We start from the raw sequence: 17741 nt of genomic DNA on the forward strand, positions 1-17741 counted from the left end.
ATTTCTTTTGAGAGCATTCTAGGTACATGAAGTTTTACTTCTACCACAAAAACAGTGCAATTGCAGCAGCAAATGACCAGTGACTCCCCCAGCCTTGGAAGCAACAGGGGGTGATGGGGTCTGTGGTCCATATTCCCACATGACAAACTGCATTCTAGGTGACAGCTGCCATGGGAAAATAGAGGCCCAGTGTTGCCAGCTCTACTGGTTTTCAAAAGGAGTAGGAAGTCTAGATTTTTATTGAAATCTTCCCCAAATATAAAGATTAGTGAAAGGGAATAAAGGGAAAGGAGAGAAGATGAGTGAAAATATCATTGAGGGTGACAAAACATGAGACACACCTAACTCTGGGAAATGAACAAGGGGTAGTGGAAGGGGAGGTGGACGGGGGGATGGGGTGACGGGTGACGAGCACTGAGGGGGGCACTTGGCGGGATGAGCACTGGGTGTTATGCTATATGTTGGCAAATTGAACTCTGATTTAAAAAAATTTTTTTAATCTTCCCCATTTTGAATTGTCTGTATCTAATTCAAAAATTTTAAAGTAATATGTGTGGGGGACAAACAGAATACTTCTGAAGGCCAGCTTCGGTACACAAGCCCCAGATGGACCAGCCTGCTGGTGGTTAGGACTTGGGCTATATAGCATTTCACTGAGTCCCCCAAATTAGCACAGGATCTGGTACAGAAAAAGAAAAAAAATTTTTTCTAGTACAGAAAAAGCTAATTTTCTGACAAACGTGATATATTTTTGAAAATATAATATTTTGAAAATATAATACTTGTGGTGACTCAAGCACTTAAGCATTTTCCATTCATTATCTCACCTCATCTTCACTACCTTATCAGGTAGGTAGAGCGCTAAACGTTACACAGCTAGAAAGCAAAGAGAGCAATACTCAAACTCACATCTGACTCCAGATTTCTTAGAAAAGTAGAATTTGGGCAGCCCGTGGGGGGCGGGGCGGGGGAGGGGAGGCGCTCAGCGGTTTAGCGCCACCTTCAGCCCAGGGCGTGATCCTGGAGACCCGGGATAGAGTCCCACGTCGGGCTCCCTGCATGGACCCTGCTTCTCCCTCTGCCTGTGTCTCTGCCTCTCTCTCTCTCTGTCTCTCATGAATAAATAAAATCTTTAAAAAAAGAAAAGTAGAATCTTCCACTTGGGGGCCAGTATGGAATAGTGGTTAAGATCATATTCTTTGGGATGAAGGCCCAGATTGGTCACTTTCTATTTGTCATCTTAGGCAATTTACATAACATCTCTGAGCCTCCATTTCTTGGTCTGTAAAATGGAAACAAGTGTTAACTACTCATAGAACTGGCATAAGGGGGTAAATGAGATAAACGGGCCCAGAAGAGCTCATCAGCAAATAGTAACTATTCTTATTATGCCAGTATTTTTTCCCCTTATGGTTATTAAATCCATAGCTATGCACACACTGCAGCTTCTTAAACCACAAACAGGCATATTCTGGTGGAATATCTTGTTACTAGAGAAAAGACAAGGCAATAATGAAAGGAGTCACTTCAGATATCAGATGGCTGCCTTCTGAGCTGGCAGCACACTTGATAGGGAATGAAAGTGATCAAAACAAATGACAGTGCTCAGGGCAGGGGGCAAATTGTTCCCCTGCCAGGCTGTTCAACAGAAAAAGGAATAGTTATCTTGGGTCTAAAGCTTCATTCCCCACTGGAGCCTTACGTTTCAAATCCCCTTCAGGTTAGAGTCAACTTTCAAAAAGAATAATTAAATCCGAAAAGAAATGGGGTCAGCAGGTCTTGCAGTGCTTTTAAACAGGAAATCCCTTAGCTCAAGGAGGGAAGTAGCTGATAGTAAAGCTGCTTTCCTGTACATCAAACCAAAGAACTGCTCAATCCCAGGAAGGAGATGTAGGAACACATTTCACCATATACAAGTTAACCCTAACTTTAAGTAATCTACAGTTGAAAACATTGGTTCTATTCATAAATTGCTATGTTTCAGAACATTTTTGGTTTGCCTAATAAAAATTACTATTGTATTTAGAAATAATATAAAAATAGATTGCACTTATGATAACAAATAAATAAAATACCTAGTAATCAATGTCCTGAGAGATAGGTAGTCTATATAAAGAAAACTTCAAAATGTCATTGAAAGATATGAAAGAAGATTTTTTTTAAATTTTTATTTATTTATGAGAGAGAGAGAGAGAGAGAGAGAGAGAGAGAGGCAGAGACACAGGCAGAGGGAGGAGCAGGCTCCATGCACCGGGAGCCCAACATGGGATTCGATCCTGGGTCTCCAGGATCGCGCCCTGGGCCAAAGGCAGGCACCAAAGCAGCGCCACCCAGGGATCCCTGAAAGAAGATTTTAATAAGTCAACACCTAAACAGTGATCCTGAGACATAAAACTGTAAAGATACCAGCTCTACGTAAATTCACAGTCAACTCAATAAAAACATTCCTACAAGCTTTTCAAAAAGTATTCAACAAGATAATTCTAAACCTAATTTGGAAAAAAATTAATGAAGGGATACTATATCATACTTTTTATTCACTTATTTATTCGTTTTATTAATTTTGCATTTTACTTGACTTCACTTTTACAGCTTTATTGAAATATATTTCACATTCCATAAAATTCACCTTTTAAAGTATACAGATCGGTGGTTTTTAGTATATTCACAGAATTGTGTCACCATCAGCACTATAGAATTTTTCAACACTCTGACAAGAAATCCTTTACCTATTAGCAGTCACTCACTTTTCCCATCCTCCATCCCCACACAAACCAGCCCCAGGTAACTTTTTTTTTTTTTTTCAGTGAGCTCTGTGCCCAATATGGGGCTTGAACTCACAATGCTGAGATGGACAAGAGTCCCATGCTTTACAGACTAAACCAGCCAGCACTAGCCCCCTCCTCCGCAGTAACTATTAATCTACTTTTTGTCTCTATGCATTTGTCTATTCTGGAAATTTCATATGAATGGAATTATATCTGGCCTTTTGTGAGTGGCTTCTTTCACTTAACATGTTTCCAAGGTTTCTGTAGTCAAGAATTTCACCTTGGCCAGAGATCTGGCTTTTGTCTTCAGCTTCTGGGAAGTAATCTCTAAACTTGTGAAATATCATGCTTAATCAGAGTATTTTTGTTTGCCTCCGAGTTTAGGGCACTGGATAGTCTAAAAATATGGTTTAGGGTGGAGGCTTCCCACATCAAATAGTCTTAGGGTGGGGGCTGACCAGAAAGACCAGCAATGTGATTTAGTGTGGGCTTGAGGTCACCCGGTATCAGTAGATGTCTGCAGGGGCTAGAGACTGAGATCAACCACAAAAGCAATCAGACATACCTACATGATGGAGGCCGAGTAAAAACTTTGGACATCAGGGCTCAGGTGAGCTTCCCTGGTTGGCAGTACTCCCTGAATATTGTCTATACCAATGCCAGGAAAGCAATGCTGTCCTGGTTACATAGGGAGAGGTCAACTGGTTGCTTCATATGGAATCCTCCTGGACTCCGCCCTATGCACTTCTTTCCTTGGCTGATTTTAATCTAGAACCTTTTCCTGTAATAAATCATGAGGATAACACCTTTCAGTGAGTTCTGTCCCTCTAATGAATGATCAAATTTAAGAGGGCTTTAGGAACTCCCAATTTGTGATTAGTCTTAAAAGTGAAGGTAATCTCTTGTAGACTGCTCCCTCCAACTTTGCATGTGGGCTAATCTTGCTCAAGATTCATTCATGTTTTAGCATGTATCAATACTATAATTCTTTTTATTGCCAAATAATATTCCATTTGATGGATAGATCACATTTTGTTTATCTGTTCATCAGTTGATGAACACTGGATTGTTTCTCCTTTGGGGTTATTATGAATAAACATTTGTACTCTAGCTTATGCATGGATGTATATTTTCAAATTTCTGAACTATATACGTAGGAATTCTTGGGCCATAGATAACATAGATAACTCTATGTTTAACTTCTTTTTTTTAATATTTATTTATTTATTTATTTATTTATTTATTTATTTATGATAGAGAGAGAGAGAGAGAAAGAGAGAGAGAGTGGCAGAGACACAGGAGGAAGGAGAAGCAGGCTCCATACCAGGAGCCTGATGTGGGACTCAATCCCGGGACTCCAGGATCGCACCCTGGGCCAAAGGCAGGCGCCAAACTGCTGAGCCACCCAGGGATCCCCTATGTTTAACTTCTTCAAGAACTGCCAAACTGTTTTTGAAAGTGGCTGCACCATTTTACATTACCATAAGCAGTGTATGAGGGTTCCAATTTCTCCACAGCCTTACTAATACTTGTTTTTGTCTGTCATTTTTATTTTAGTCACCCTAGTAAATATAGTTTTGATATGCATTTCTCTGATTGCTCACGATGTTGAGCAATTTTTTGTGTGATTATTGGCCATTCATGTGTCTTCTTTAAAGAAGCATCTATTCAAATCCTTTGCTGTCTTCTAATTGGATTATTTGTCTTTTTGTGGCTGAATTGTGAGAGTTCTTCATACATTCTGGCTATAAGTTCCTTAGCAGATAGATGATTTGCAAATATTTTCTCCTATTCTGTAGACTGTCTTTTCACTTCCTTGATGCTACCCTTTGAAGCACAGAAGGTTTTTTTTGGAGGGGGGAGGGTATACTCTTTTTTTTAGTTTTTATTTAAATTTCTTAGTTAACAAACAGTGTAATAATAGTTTTAGGTATGATATAGTGATTCAACACTTCCATACATCACCCAGTGCTCATCACAAGTACATTCCTTAATCCTCATCATCTATTTAACCCATTCCCTCCACCTACTTCCCTTCTGATAACCATAGGTTTTGTTCTCTATAGTTAAGAGTCTCTTTCTTGGATTGCCTCTCTCTTTCTTTCCTTTGCTCATTTTGTTTCTTAAATTCCACATATGAGTGAAATCATATGGTATTTGTCTTTCTCTGACTTACTTTGCTTAGCATAATACTCTGTAGCTCCATCCATGTCATTGCAAATGGCAAGATTTCATTCTTTTTTATGGTTGAATAATATACCAATATATGTGTGTATAAATATATGTGTGTATATATGTATATATATATACATATATGTAGCAATACACACCACATCTTTTTTATCCATTCATCAATCAATAGACATTTGGGCTGCTTCCATACTTTGGCTCATGTAGATAATGCTGCTATAAACATCAGGGTGCATATACCTCTTTGATTTAGGATCTTTGTATTCTTTGGGTAAATATCTAGTAATGCAACTGCTGGATCATAGGGTGGTTTTAACTTTTTGAAGAACCTCCATACTGTTTTCCAGTGTGGCTGCACCAGTTTGCATTCCCACCAACAGTGCAACGGTATTCCCCTTTCTCCATATCCTTGCCAATACCTGTTGTTTCTTGTGTTGTTGATTTCAGCCACTCTGACAGGTATGAGGTGATGATGTCTTACTGGAGTTTTGATTTGCATTTCATTTGATGAGTGGTGTTGAGTATCTTTTCCTGTGTCTGTTGGCCTCTTTGGAAAAATGCCTATTCATGTCTTCTGCCACTTTTAACTGGGTTATAACTGCTTGGGGTGCTGAGTTTGATAAATTTCTAATAGATTTTGGATACTAACCTTTTATTGGGTATGTCATTTGCAAATATCTTCTCCCATTCTGCAGGCTGACTTTTAGTTTTGTTCATGAGTTCTTTTGCTGTGCAGAAGCTTTTTAGTTTAATGAAGTTACAATAGTTTATTTTTGCTTTTGTTTCCCTTGCCTCCAAAGACATACCTAGAAAGAAGTTGCTATGGCCAGCGTCAAAGAGGTTATTGCCTCTTCTAGGATTTTGATGGTTTCCTGTCTTACATTTAGGTCTTTCATCCATTTTGAATTTATTTTTGTGTATGGTGTAAGAAAGTAGTCCAGTTGCATTTTCACATGTTGCTGTCCAGTTTTCCCAATACCATTTGTTGAAAAGACTGTCTTTTTCTCTTGGATATTCTTTCCTGCTTTGTCAAAGATCAATTGACCATATAGTTGTGGATTCATTTCTAGGTTTTCTATTCTGTTCCATTGAGCTAGTATCTATTTTTCTGCCAGTACCATACTGTTTTGATTACCACAGCTTTGTAATATAACTTGAAGTTTGAAACTGTGATGCCTCCAGCTTTGCAAATTTCTTCTTCAAAGTTGCTTTGGCTATTTGAGGTCTTTGTGGTTCCATACAAGTTTTAGGAATGTTTGTTCTAGCTCTTTGAAAAATGCTGTTGGCAAGCCTAAAGCCAGCAGAAGGAAGGAAACAATAAATATTAGAGCAGAAATAAATGATATAGAAACAAACAAAAAACAATTAGAACAGATCAATGAAACCAGGAGCCGGTTCTTTGAAAAATTAATAAAATTGATAAACCTCTAGACAGACTTATCAAAAAGAAAACATAAAGGACCCAAATAAATAAAATCACAAATGTAAGAGGAGGAATAACAACCAATACCACAGAAATACAATTATAAGAGAATATTATCAAAAACTATATGCCAACAAATTGGATAACCTAGAAGAAATGGATAAATTACTAGAAACATATAAACCACCAAAACTGAAGCAGGAAGAAATAGAGAACTTGAATGGACTGATAGCCAGCAAAGAAGTTGAATCAGTAATCAAAAAACTCCCAGAAAAGTTCAGGACCAGATGGTTTCATGAAAGAATTCTACCAAACACCACTTAAAAAAGAGTTAAGGGGATGCCTGGTGGCTCAGCAATTGAGCGCCTGCCTTCGGCCCAGGGCGTGATCCTGGAGTACCAGGATGGAATCCCACATCAGGCTCCCTGCATGGAACCTGCTTCTCTCTCTGCCTGTGTCTCTGCCTCTCTCTCTCTCTCTCTCTCTCACTCACTCTCTCTCTCTCTCTCTCTGTGTCTCTCATGAATAAGCAAAATCTTTAAAAATAATAATAATAAAATAAATAAAAAAGAGTTAATACCTATTCTTCTCAAACTATTCCAAAAAACAGAAAAGGAAGGAAAACCTCCAAATTTATTCTATGAGGCCAGCATTACCCTGGTACCAAAACCAAATAAAGACATCACCAAAAAAGAGAACTAGAGGCCAACATCCCTTATGGACATAGATGCAAAAATTCTCAGTAAAATACTAGCAAACCAAATCCAACAGTACATTAAAAAAAATCATTCACTATAATCACTATAATTCCTGGGCTGCAAGGATAGTTCAATATTTTCAAACCAGTCAACATGGTATACCACATTAATAAAAGAAAGTATAAGAACCATATGATCATTTCAACATATGCAGAAAAAGCATGTGACAAAGTACAACATCCATTCATGATTAAAGCCCTCAACATGGGATCCCTGGGTGGCGCAGCGGTTTGGCGCCTGCCTTTGGCCCAGGGCGCGATCCTGGAGACCCGGGATCGAATCCCACATCGGGCTCCCGGTGCATGGGGCCTGCTTCTCCCTCTGCCTGTGTCTCTGCCTCTCTCTCTCTCACTGTGTGCCTATCATGAATAAAAAAAATTAAAAAAAAAATAAAGCCCTCAACAAAGTAGGTTTAGAGAGAACATATCTCAACATAATATAGCCCATATATGAAAAACCCATTTCTAGTACTATGTCGAATAAAACTGGTGAGAGTGAACATCCTTGTCCTGTTCCTGACCATAGAGGAAAAGCTCTATGAGAATGTCCTTATTCCTAGAAGATGCATGCCAAAGCGTTTGGGGATGAAATGTATGCAACTTGCTTTCAAACAGTTCAACTTAACAACAATGACAAAGTTTGTGTGTGTGTGTGTGTGTGTGTGTGTGTGGTAAAGGGACAGAGAGGGAGGGAGGGAGAAAGCAAATATAACAAAATATTAACAATTGTTGATATCTTTTAGCAAAAATTCCATAACGTAGTCTACTAACAGTCCATATTCAAATTTGTTTCATATGGCCCAACAATATCTTCACAGTTTCCCCCATTTGAACCAGAATCGAATCAACCTTTTATTTATTGTACTTAGTATGTCTCGTCCAGCTCTTTTCATCCATTCTATTACTTTTTTCTTTATAACTTTGACATTTTGAAGAGTCTAGGCCAGTCATCCTGTAGAATGGCTCACATTCTGGTTTTTCTGTTTCTTTGTGTTATTTATCTCTTCCCCTAGAAGATATTCGGAAGATATTCCGAATTTCTTATGAACTGAAAGTTAGATCTGACTTGATAAGGTAATTGGGGAAGCAACTAATGTCAGACTATCCTTCTAAAAATAATACCAGTGATCATGGCATGATATCTCCATTACAAAGTTACACTTTTTCTCTTGCAGTTTCTAAGTAATCTGTAAGTCTGGCCCCTTTAACTATACTTTAATACAAACTAATACTTTGACTCTACAAAATATTTAAAAATTGGGAAAGCATATGAAAGTGAGGTGGGTTAATCAAGATAAAAAGCTTCTGCACAGCAAAAGAAACAGTCAATAAAACTAAAAGACAACCTACAGAATGGGAAAAGATATTTGCAGATGACATATCAGATAAAGGGCTAGTACCCAAGATCTATAAAAAACTTCTTAAACTCAACAGCAAAGAAACAAACAATCCAATCATGAAATGGGCAAAAGACAAGACCAGAAATTTCACCAAAGAAGACATACACATGGCCAACAAGCACATGAGAAAATGCTCCGCATCACTGGCCATCAGGGAAATACAAATCAAAACCACAATGAGGTACCACCTCACACCAGTGAGAATGGATAAAATTAACAAGACAGGAAACAAATGTTGAAGAGGATATGGAGAAAGGGGAACCCTCTTGCACTGTTGGTGGGAATGTGAACTGGTACAGCCACTCTGGAAAACTCTGTAGAGGTTCCTCAAAGAGTTAAAAAATAGAGCTACACTATGACCCAGCAATTGCACTACTGGGTATTTACCTCAAAGATACAAATGCAGTGAAAAACCGAGACACCTGCACCCCAATGTTTGTAACAGTAATGTCGACAATAGCCAAACTATGGAAGAAGCCTGTGTCCATCAAAAGATGAATGGAGGGGCAGCCCAGGTGGCTCAGCGGTTTAGTGCCGCCTTCAGCCCAGGCCTGATCCTGGAGACTCAAGATCGAGTCCCATGTCAGGCTTCCTACATGCAGCCTGCTTCTCCCTCTGCCTGTATCTCTGCCTGCCCCCCTCTCTCTCTGTGTGTCTCATGAATAAATAAATAAAATCTTTAAAAAAAAATGAATGGATAAAGAAGCTGTGTTCTATGTATACAATGGAATATTACTCAGCCATTAGAAACGACAAATACTCACCATTTGCTTCGATGTGAATGGAACTGGAGGGTATTATGCTGAGTGAAGTAAGTCAATCGGAGAAGGACAAACATTATATGGTCTCATTCATTTGGGGAATATAAAAAAATAGTGAAAGGGAATAAAGGTGAAAGCAGAGAAAATGAGTGGGAAATATCAGAGAGGGAGACAGAACATGAGAGACTCCTAACTCTGGGAAACGAACAAGGGGTGGTGGAAAGGGAGGTGGGCGGGGGGGTTGGGGTGACTGGGTGACGGGCACTGAGGGGGGGTACTTGACAGGATGAACACTGAGTGTTATACTATATGTTGGCAAATCGAACTCCAATTAAAAAATATACCAAAAAAAAGAAAAAAGAAAAGAAAGACTCTATAAATATATAGAAAAGAAAGTGAGGTGGGGCAATACGACTTTTCACCAGAGAATGAATATAAGTAAAGCAGCAATAACTAAAGCATAATGGCATCAGAGCATAAAAATACTGGTATTGCAATAAATAAAACATCCATCATATAGAAGAATAGAATGTTAACTGGAAGGTAACTTAGAAATAAAATTAAGTTCAATTGCCTCACTGTACAAATGCAAATCTGAAGCTCAAAGAAGCTTAATGAATGTTAAGGCCAAGAAAATTAAGGCCAGAAAACAGTGACTGTTTTTTTGAGCATTCGCCCTACCCTGGACATTGTTCTAAGCACTTTACATGGTTACCTCATTTAATTGTCCTGACAATTTTACAAGAATAGGTTATACTTACTTTTCCCATTTTTTTGGCCAGTAAGAAAACAGAGAGAGAAGTGGCATGCCCAGGATGTGCAGCTAGCAAATAAGGGAGCTGGGAGAGAACGCCAGGAAAGCTGACTTCAGAATCTGTGCTTACTTAACCGCTCCACCCTACCACCTCGTGTTATGTCACTTGTGGCTATGGAGTCACAACTAGTTAGGAATCACGTTAGGCCCTCACTTCTCTGGGAACGAATTCCCCCCTCTAACCGGCCAAGAGTGGAGTGAGCTGATGGTTCCCGGCAACCAGGGACTGCACAGGGCTCTCTATTTGAAGCAGGCAGCTGCTAATTACCTGTGATAATGAGGGATGAATGCTGCAAGGAAGATCCAGCACAGCAGAACACAAGCCCCCTCCCCCACAGAACTGAATAAAGTGCTTGGCCTTAGGGTATAATATCGTATTGCTTTTGCAGTAGATGTGCCTTCTTAATTATGTTTTGTCAAGATTGCTATTAAAGTCTGTTGCTATTCTCTATACACCCCAAGGACAGTGAGGGACCACGACTGGTAGAAATGCTTCACATGAAAGTGCCTCCGTGAGAAATGAGAGCCTCGTAGAGGCACTTCTCCGCCCCTTTCTTTCAATCCTGCATCCCAGGTCTGAGTCTGTATCTTACCAACTTCCCATGTTAATTACTTTCACCTTGTCCTCGGTGGCCTCCTTTGTCTCTCATCACCATAGAAACCCACTCTGACTTAAGAACCGTCTTTCTTGCCAGTTTCTATGACCCAGCCCTCTATTTAAGTCCTCCTTCAGCTCCCAATCACCTGCTGAATTAAATCTAAGCTCCTTGATCTTGGCTTCCGGGACCTTCTCTAATTTGCTCCTTTTTTATTCTCTTTTTAGAGATGATACATTCCTGGAGCAGAGGTTAAAGCAGATCAATGTCAACCAAAGTATTAACAGTAATAACTAATATATTTACATAGCGCTTTAGAGTTGAGTGAAATATATTCACCTACATTACCTCAATTAAGTCCCAAAATCGCTCCATGATCCACGTACAGCAGGCAACATGGTCAGCATTTTAAGTTTGATAAAATTGGGGCCCAGAGAAGTTAAGTATCTTGACTGATTATAACAAAAGCAAAAGAAATGTAGACAAAAATTAAATTTCTCTACAACTTGCAGCCCACTGATAAGTTCTTGAGACAGAGTACGGCATTCCTCAAGGAACTCACAACTGCCTCACTGTTAATGCTTTGCTAAAGGCAAAAAGCAACTTTAGCTTGACAATAGCCAGACCTCCACGATCCCATAAATCTTAACATATGAAAATCTCTTTAGAATTTTCCTTTACAATCAACCGCCTCCCCCATTTAAGAGTATATAATCAATCGCTCCTCACAATCACAATGCAGCTCATCCTGCCCACAGGTCCTGTTCTGCTTTGATAAAACCTTTTTTGCACCCAAAACATCTCAAGAATTCTTTTTTGACCATTCACTCCTGGCCCATATCACATCACTGACCATGATAACACAGTTTATTGGTGAAGCTATAGCTTGAATCTGTATCTTCAAACTCCTAGATCATGCTTGCTACACTAAGTGATGTGATCAATAATCCTGCATTTAGCAAAATCGTTTTTTTTTTTTCCCTTTTGGCTTATATCCTGTGGTAGACAGGATTCTCAGATCTATCCCAAGATCTCCTCTTGGCCCACCCCTCACATACATGCCCAGCATTAATCCCTGGGGCTGTTAATACATGTCGTTATAGGGCAAAGTTGACTTTGAGACAAGGAGATTATCTGGATGGGCCTGACTTAATCAATGAGCCCTTTAGAAGCAGAGATTCTTCTCCAGCGGGTGGCAGAAGAGAAAGAGATGTGACGCAGCTGACCTGGAAGAAAGCAAATGTCCATAATGGGAAGGGCCTGAGAGAGGCCAGCAAGAAGTGAGGGTGGCCCCCACTGACAGCACACAACAAAACAGGGACCTCAATCCTACAACTGCAAGAAACCAAATTCTGCCAACAACAAGAATGCACTTGGCAATGGACTTTTCTGCAGAGCCTCAGCCTGATGAGATCCAATCTGGCCAACATTGTGATTTCCGCCTGTGCTACACTGGGTAGAGAAACCTGTCAAGCTGTGCCAGCCTCTGACCTACAGAAATGTGAGCTAATAAAACCACTAAGTTTGTGGTAATCTGTTACATGACAATAGAAAATGAATACATTTTCCATTTCCTTTCTAACAATAGACAGAACTAGACCAGGCTTTTTTTTTTTTTTTTAATTGTCAAACAGTAAAACTGACTTTTTTGATATACAGTTTGATGAATTTTAACAGATATATAGATGCATGTAACCATCACATTCAGGATATAAAACAATTCCATCACCCAAAAAAACTTCCTTTGGAGGTCACATCTGCTCCCCACCTTTATTTTTTTATTTTTTAAAAATATTGTATTTAAAAAAATATATATTGTATTTATTTAACAGAGAGAGAGAGAGAGAGAGAGTGAGAGAGACAGCACAAGTAGGCAGAGCAGCAGGCAAAGAGAGATGGAGAAGCAGACTCTGCTGAGCAGGGAGCCGTATGAGGGGCTTGATCCCAGGGCCCTGGAATAATGACCTGAGCGCAGGCAAATGCTTAACTGACTAAGCCATCCAGGAACCCCTGCTCTCCACCTTTAATCCTTGGCAACCACTGATCTGTTCTCTATCACTAAAATTTTATCATTTCAAAAATGTCATAAATGGAATCCAATCCTTGAATAACATGGGTTTGAAACACGAGGTCCACTTATATGTGGATTTTTTTCAATACAGTACAGTATTATAAATTTTTTTTCTCTTATAGTTTCTTAATAACATTTTCTTTTCTTTAATTTACCGTATTATAAGTATTAAGTTACTTTATTTCATGTTAAGTTATAGTAGTTAGCTTTTAGGGGAGTCAGAATTATACAAGGATTCTTTTTTTAAGATTTTATTTATTATTCATGAGAGACACACACAGAGAGAGAGAGAGAAAGGCAGAGACACAGGCAGAGGGAGAAGCAGGCTCCATGCAGGGAGTACAATGTGGGACTTGATCCCAGGACTCCAGGATCATGCCCTGGGTCGAAGGCAGGTGCTAAACTGCTGAGCCACCCAGGGATCCCCAGGATTTTTGACTATATAGAGAGTTGATGTCCCTAACGTCTGCATCGCTTGAGGACTAATGTAATAATATAATCTTTTGAGAATAGCTTCTTTCACTCAGCTTGATGCCTCTTGGCTTCATCTAAGTTGCATGTATTAATAGTTTCCAGAATGGAAAATTTTTAAAACTCTTTATCTAGAAATTTAAAAACTAGATAAAAGTAGCATACCTGGCTGGCTCAGTCCGCAGAGCATGCAACTCATGATCTCAGGGTTGTGAGTTCAAGCCCCATATTGGGTATAGAGCTTACTTTAAAAACAAAAATAAAAACCACCCTAGAAAAAAGTATCAAGAATAAAAGGATATTGACACTAGAAGGAATCTTTGATATTATCTGGTCCAACTCTATGCTTTTACAGATAAGGAGTCTATTTCCAGTGAGGGTTGAGGACTTGCCCAAGATTGTTCAGGCACAGGAGAGAAGAGAGATTCAACCCTCTTTGTAGCCAAGTAAACCACCAAAATCTACACAGTGGGGTGCCTGGGTGGCTCAGTCAGTAGAATGTCTGCCTTAGGCTCAGGCCAGGGTCCTGAGATTGAGCCCCATATCAGCCTCCCTACTCGGTGGAGAGTCTCTGCTACTCCCTCTCCCACACCCCCTGCCTGTGCTTTCTCTCTGTCTCTGTCAAATGAATGAATAAAATCTTTTTTAAAAATCTATAAAATGTGATTAATGTTAAGATTGGGGGAAGAACAAGTATTATTGGAGCACAGAAAATAAACATTGTATAAACTCTTTTCCATTGTTAATGATAGAGAATCAACTCAAACTAACTTGAGCCAACAAAATAATTCATTTGCTCACTACTTTAAAAATTCAAGATGATAAAAATAAATAAATAAAAATTAAATTTAAAAATTCAGGATAGTGTGGTCTTTAAGTACTGCTGAATCCAGGAATTCCCATGATGTTGTCCAGAGGTCTCAACATCTCTCAACCTCTTATTCTCCTCTTTACCCTTCTGGTTTCCTTCTTTCTGCATGGTGGCCTCATTTTTTTCCTGTCACAGGCTCTCGCTATCTGCCAGGATAGATAAATACTGGTAACTCAAGCCTATACTCTTATAGTTTCTGATCCAAAAGAAAGATGGATGCTTTCTCTCTCTCCATTGATCAAATCTCTGGCCATTCCTTTCAGTCTCCTTCGCTGGTTTCTCATCTCACCAAACTGCCTCTGAACCATTTCTCCTCTGTGGCTATACTCACTCCTAGGTGATCTCATCTAGTATCATCAATTTACATACCATCTACCCCAAAAAGTCTCCAGCCCAGACATTTCTCCCCACACTTTGAACTTGTATATAAAACTGCTTACATGACATCTTTAGTTGGCTGTCTTTGCCAAATAACCATTTCAAATGTAATATGTTCAAAACCAAACTCCTGATCTTTTTCCACAAAAATGACCCTCTTGCAATTTTCCCATCTTAGTAAGTGGCAACTCCATCCCTCTAATTTCTCAGACAAAAACCTTTGGAGCCATCCTTGATTATTCTCTTTCATACTTCCATCAATTCTATCATTAAAATTTGTTAATCTTACTTTCAAAATAGATCCAGATTCCAATATCTTCTTACCATCTCTACTACTACCTCCCTCCCTAAACCACCAGCATCTTTCCCCTGAATTATCACAAAAGCCACCAAACTGGTCTCCCTGTTCCCTTCCTTGTTTCTTGGAATCCATTTTCAACACAGCAGTCATAACAATCTTCTTAAAACACAAATCAGGTCACGTGTCTTCTCTGCTCAAAATCTCCAATGTGATTTCTACATACTGTAGAAGAGTGATCTCCCGAGATATAATAATAAGTGAAAAAAAGGAAGGTGAAGAGAAGTGTGTGTGGTATCTACCATTTGTCTGAGTAAGAGAAGCATAGAAATATATATGTATCTGTGTATATTTTTAAGTGAAAGGATAAACCATAAATTTTTTTTTCTAAGGTTTGTCTATAGGGAGAGGAAAGGAAGACAACAGAAGTGTCAGGGAAAGAATCTAGACTTCTCTAAATGTACTACCTATTTGGTAAATTTTGGCTTTGAAGCCATGCAACTGTTTCACAAAACATTTTTTTTTTAAGATTTTATTTATTTATTCATGAGAGACACACGAGGCACACAGACACAGGCAGAGGGAGGAGCAGGCTCCATGCAGGGAGCCCGACGTGGGACTCAATCCCAGGTCTCCAGGACCACACCCTGGGCTGAAGGTGGAGCTAAACTGCTGAGCCACCTGGGCTGCCCACATAAAACATTTTTTTAAGCAAGGCCTAAGAATCCAAAGCAAAAAGAAATAAACCTATCAAATTAGTGGATCCCACAGAGAGGAACTACTGCAAGTCACGGTTTATTCATTTATTTTTAAGAAATCTCTACACCCAACATGGGGCTCAGCCTTACAACCCTGAGATCAAGAGTTGCGCGCTATACCAACTGAGCCAATCAGGTGCACCCCTCCCTAAATAACATTAAAGCAATGCAATTTAACTATACACACCTAGAGAGATATACTCTAAGGGCAAAAAGAATTATTTAAAAAAAAAGCAGAAACTATTATCATTAAGCATATGTTTAGTAATCATTTTAGTAATGTTATTCTGAAACTATTTTATATATACAGTAGGGTAAAACAATTAGGTTAATTATGTTAATAAATTGTTATTGCCATATGTAATTACGTTAATGCCATTAGGCACCAAGATTTTCAGAAGAGATATGCATATAAAAATCAAAGTTAAGTAAAATCTGTGTAATCCTAAATTTGAGTTGAAAAATATTAATGTAAATGCGTGGTGCATTTTCTAAAAAAATATGTGTGTATATCCAAATTTTTTAGTTCTGTTGACTAAAGAGGCTTACAAACAATAATTAACCCAGTAACAATGAATATTTGTAGCATCCAGATTGTGTTCTCTAAAATATCGCTTTCCCACTTAAAAGAGGGCTTCTTGGAGAAATGACTGATTCCAAGTCATTCCAAATGACTTGGAATCAGTACATCTAGAAAAGTACTAGATGCATCTACAACATCTTGTCACACCAGAAATTTGAGTCACCCTGGGTAGTGGATTCTGCTTCTGCTGCTCAAAGTAGGGTGTTTGGTTCAGGACAATTCAAAGAGCTGTACACTTACGGTGTATGCACCTTTCTCTATGTGTGCTATACTACAACTAAAAATTTGTTATCTACTTTTTGTCGTGGAAGATGTCAAACGTGTTAGTATAATAAACATCCAATTCCCCATTATCCAGCTTCAACAGTGATCAGAAATGGCTATTCTCATTTCATCTATACTCCACCCACTTCCCTCTCTCCAATATTTGTAAGCAAATTTCATTTATCCTATCAGTTTGTCAAAGATTATGTTTAGGGGCTCAGTCTGTCAAACCTCTGCCTTCACTGCAGGTCATGCTCCCAGGTTCCTGGGATCTAGCCCAAGATCCAGCCCAGTGTGGGGCTCCCTGCTCAGGGAGAAACCTGCTTTTCTCTCTCCCCCAGTACCCACCCCCGATCTTGCTAGTTCTCTCTCTCAAATAAATAAATAAAGTATTTATTTATTTTTTAATTTTTTTTTTATTTATGATAGTCACAGAGAGAGAGAGAGAGAGGCAGAGACACAGGCAGAGGGAGAAGCAGGTTCCATGCGCCGGGAGCCCGACGTGGGATTCGATCCCGGGTCTCCAGGATCGCGCCCTGGGCCAAAGGCAGGCGCCAAACCGCTGCGCCACCCAGGGATCCCTAAATAAAGTCTTTAAAAAAAAAAAAAAAGATTATGTCTTGGGACGCCTAGGTGGCTTAGCGGGTTGAGAATCTGCCTTTGGCTCAGGGCGTGATCCTGGAGACCCGGGATCCCTGCACGGGGCCTGCTTCTCCCTCTGCCTATGTCTCTGCCTCTCACTCCATGTCTCTCATGAATAAATAAATAAAATCTTTAAAAAAAACTATGTCTAATCCATAATCTACGTTAAACACGTAATCTAAACACGCACCTACATAAAAGCATACATAATACACAAAAGAAGTGCTGTAAAGGCAACTTACCGAAGATCACACAAGACCTCCCCAGGACAGTGTTTTGGGGGTGGGGGGTGGAGGTAGGGGGCAGAGTTCAGAGAAAAGTTTCGAGTGTGAATATTTTTGGAGCGTTCCCAAACTCTCCCTTCGACAGTCTCCCGATTTCCCATTGTTTTAAAACCCCGTCACCCTTTTATTTAACGTTGCCATTCCCAGGATACTCTTCTTGTATTGGGGATGACTACACGGGGAATGAGACTGAGTGGGTAATAAAATAAAGCGGTTTAAAAGGCACCTCACTCACCTTCGTTATTTTGGAAGAATAGGGAACGCCCTATTCCGTCACAGGGTACCAGCGACGCATCTGCCTTAACTGAAGCCTTAGTCTCATTATAACCGCGCGGTCGGCTTAGGGCAGAATCGCGCTCGCTTGTCCAAAGAACTACGAATCCCAGAAGGCCGTTCGGCCGAGGCGCCTGCG

The 17741-nt window shown here is 39.5% G+C and overlaps 1 long non-coding RNA gene across 1 annotated transcript; it reads right to left on the minus strand.

Moving 5' to 3' along the window:
* Positions 1-2535: 2535 nt before the first annotated feature.
* LOC129496120 (uncharacterized) lies at positions 2536-17661 on the minus strand. The gene is made up of 3 exons (XR_008661667.1): positions 17565-17661; positions 11058-11161; positions 2536-6249 (listed from the first exon to the last, which is right to left on the minus strand). It is a non-coding gene; the product is annotated as an uncharacterized LOC129496120 (long non-coding RNA).
* Between the last annotated feature and the right edge of the window lie 80 nt (positions 17662-17741).

The sequence above is a fragment of the Nyctereutes procyonoides genome, unplaced genomic scaffold (assembly GCF_905146905.1).
Source record: "Nyctereutes procyonoides isolate TBG_1078 unplaced genomic scaffold, NYPRO_anot_genome, whole genome shotgun sequence".
Lineage (NCBI taxonomy): Eukaryota > Metazoa > Chordata > Mammalia > Carnivora > Canidae > Nyctereutes > Nyctereutes procyonoides.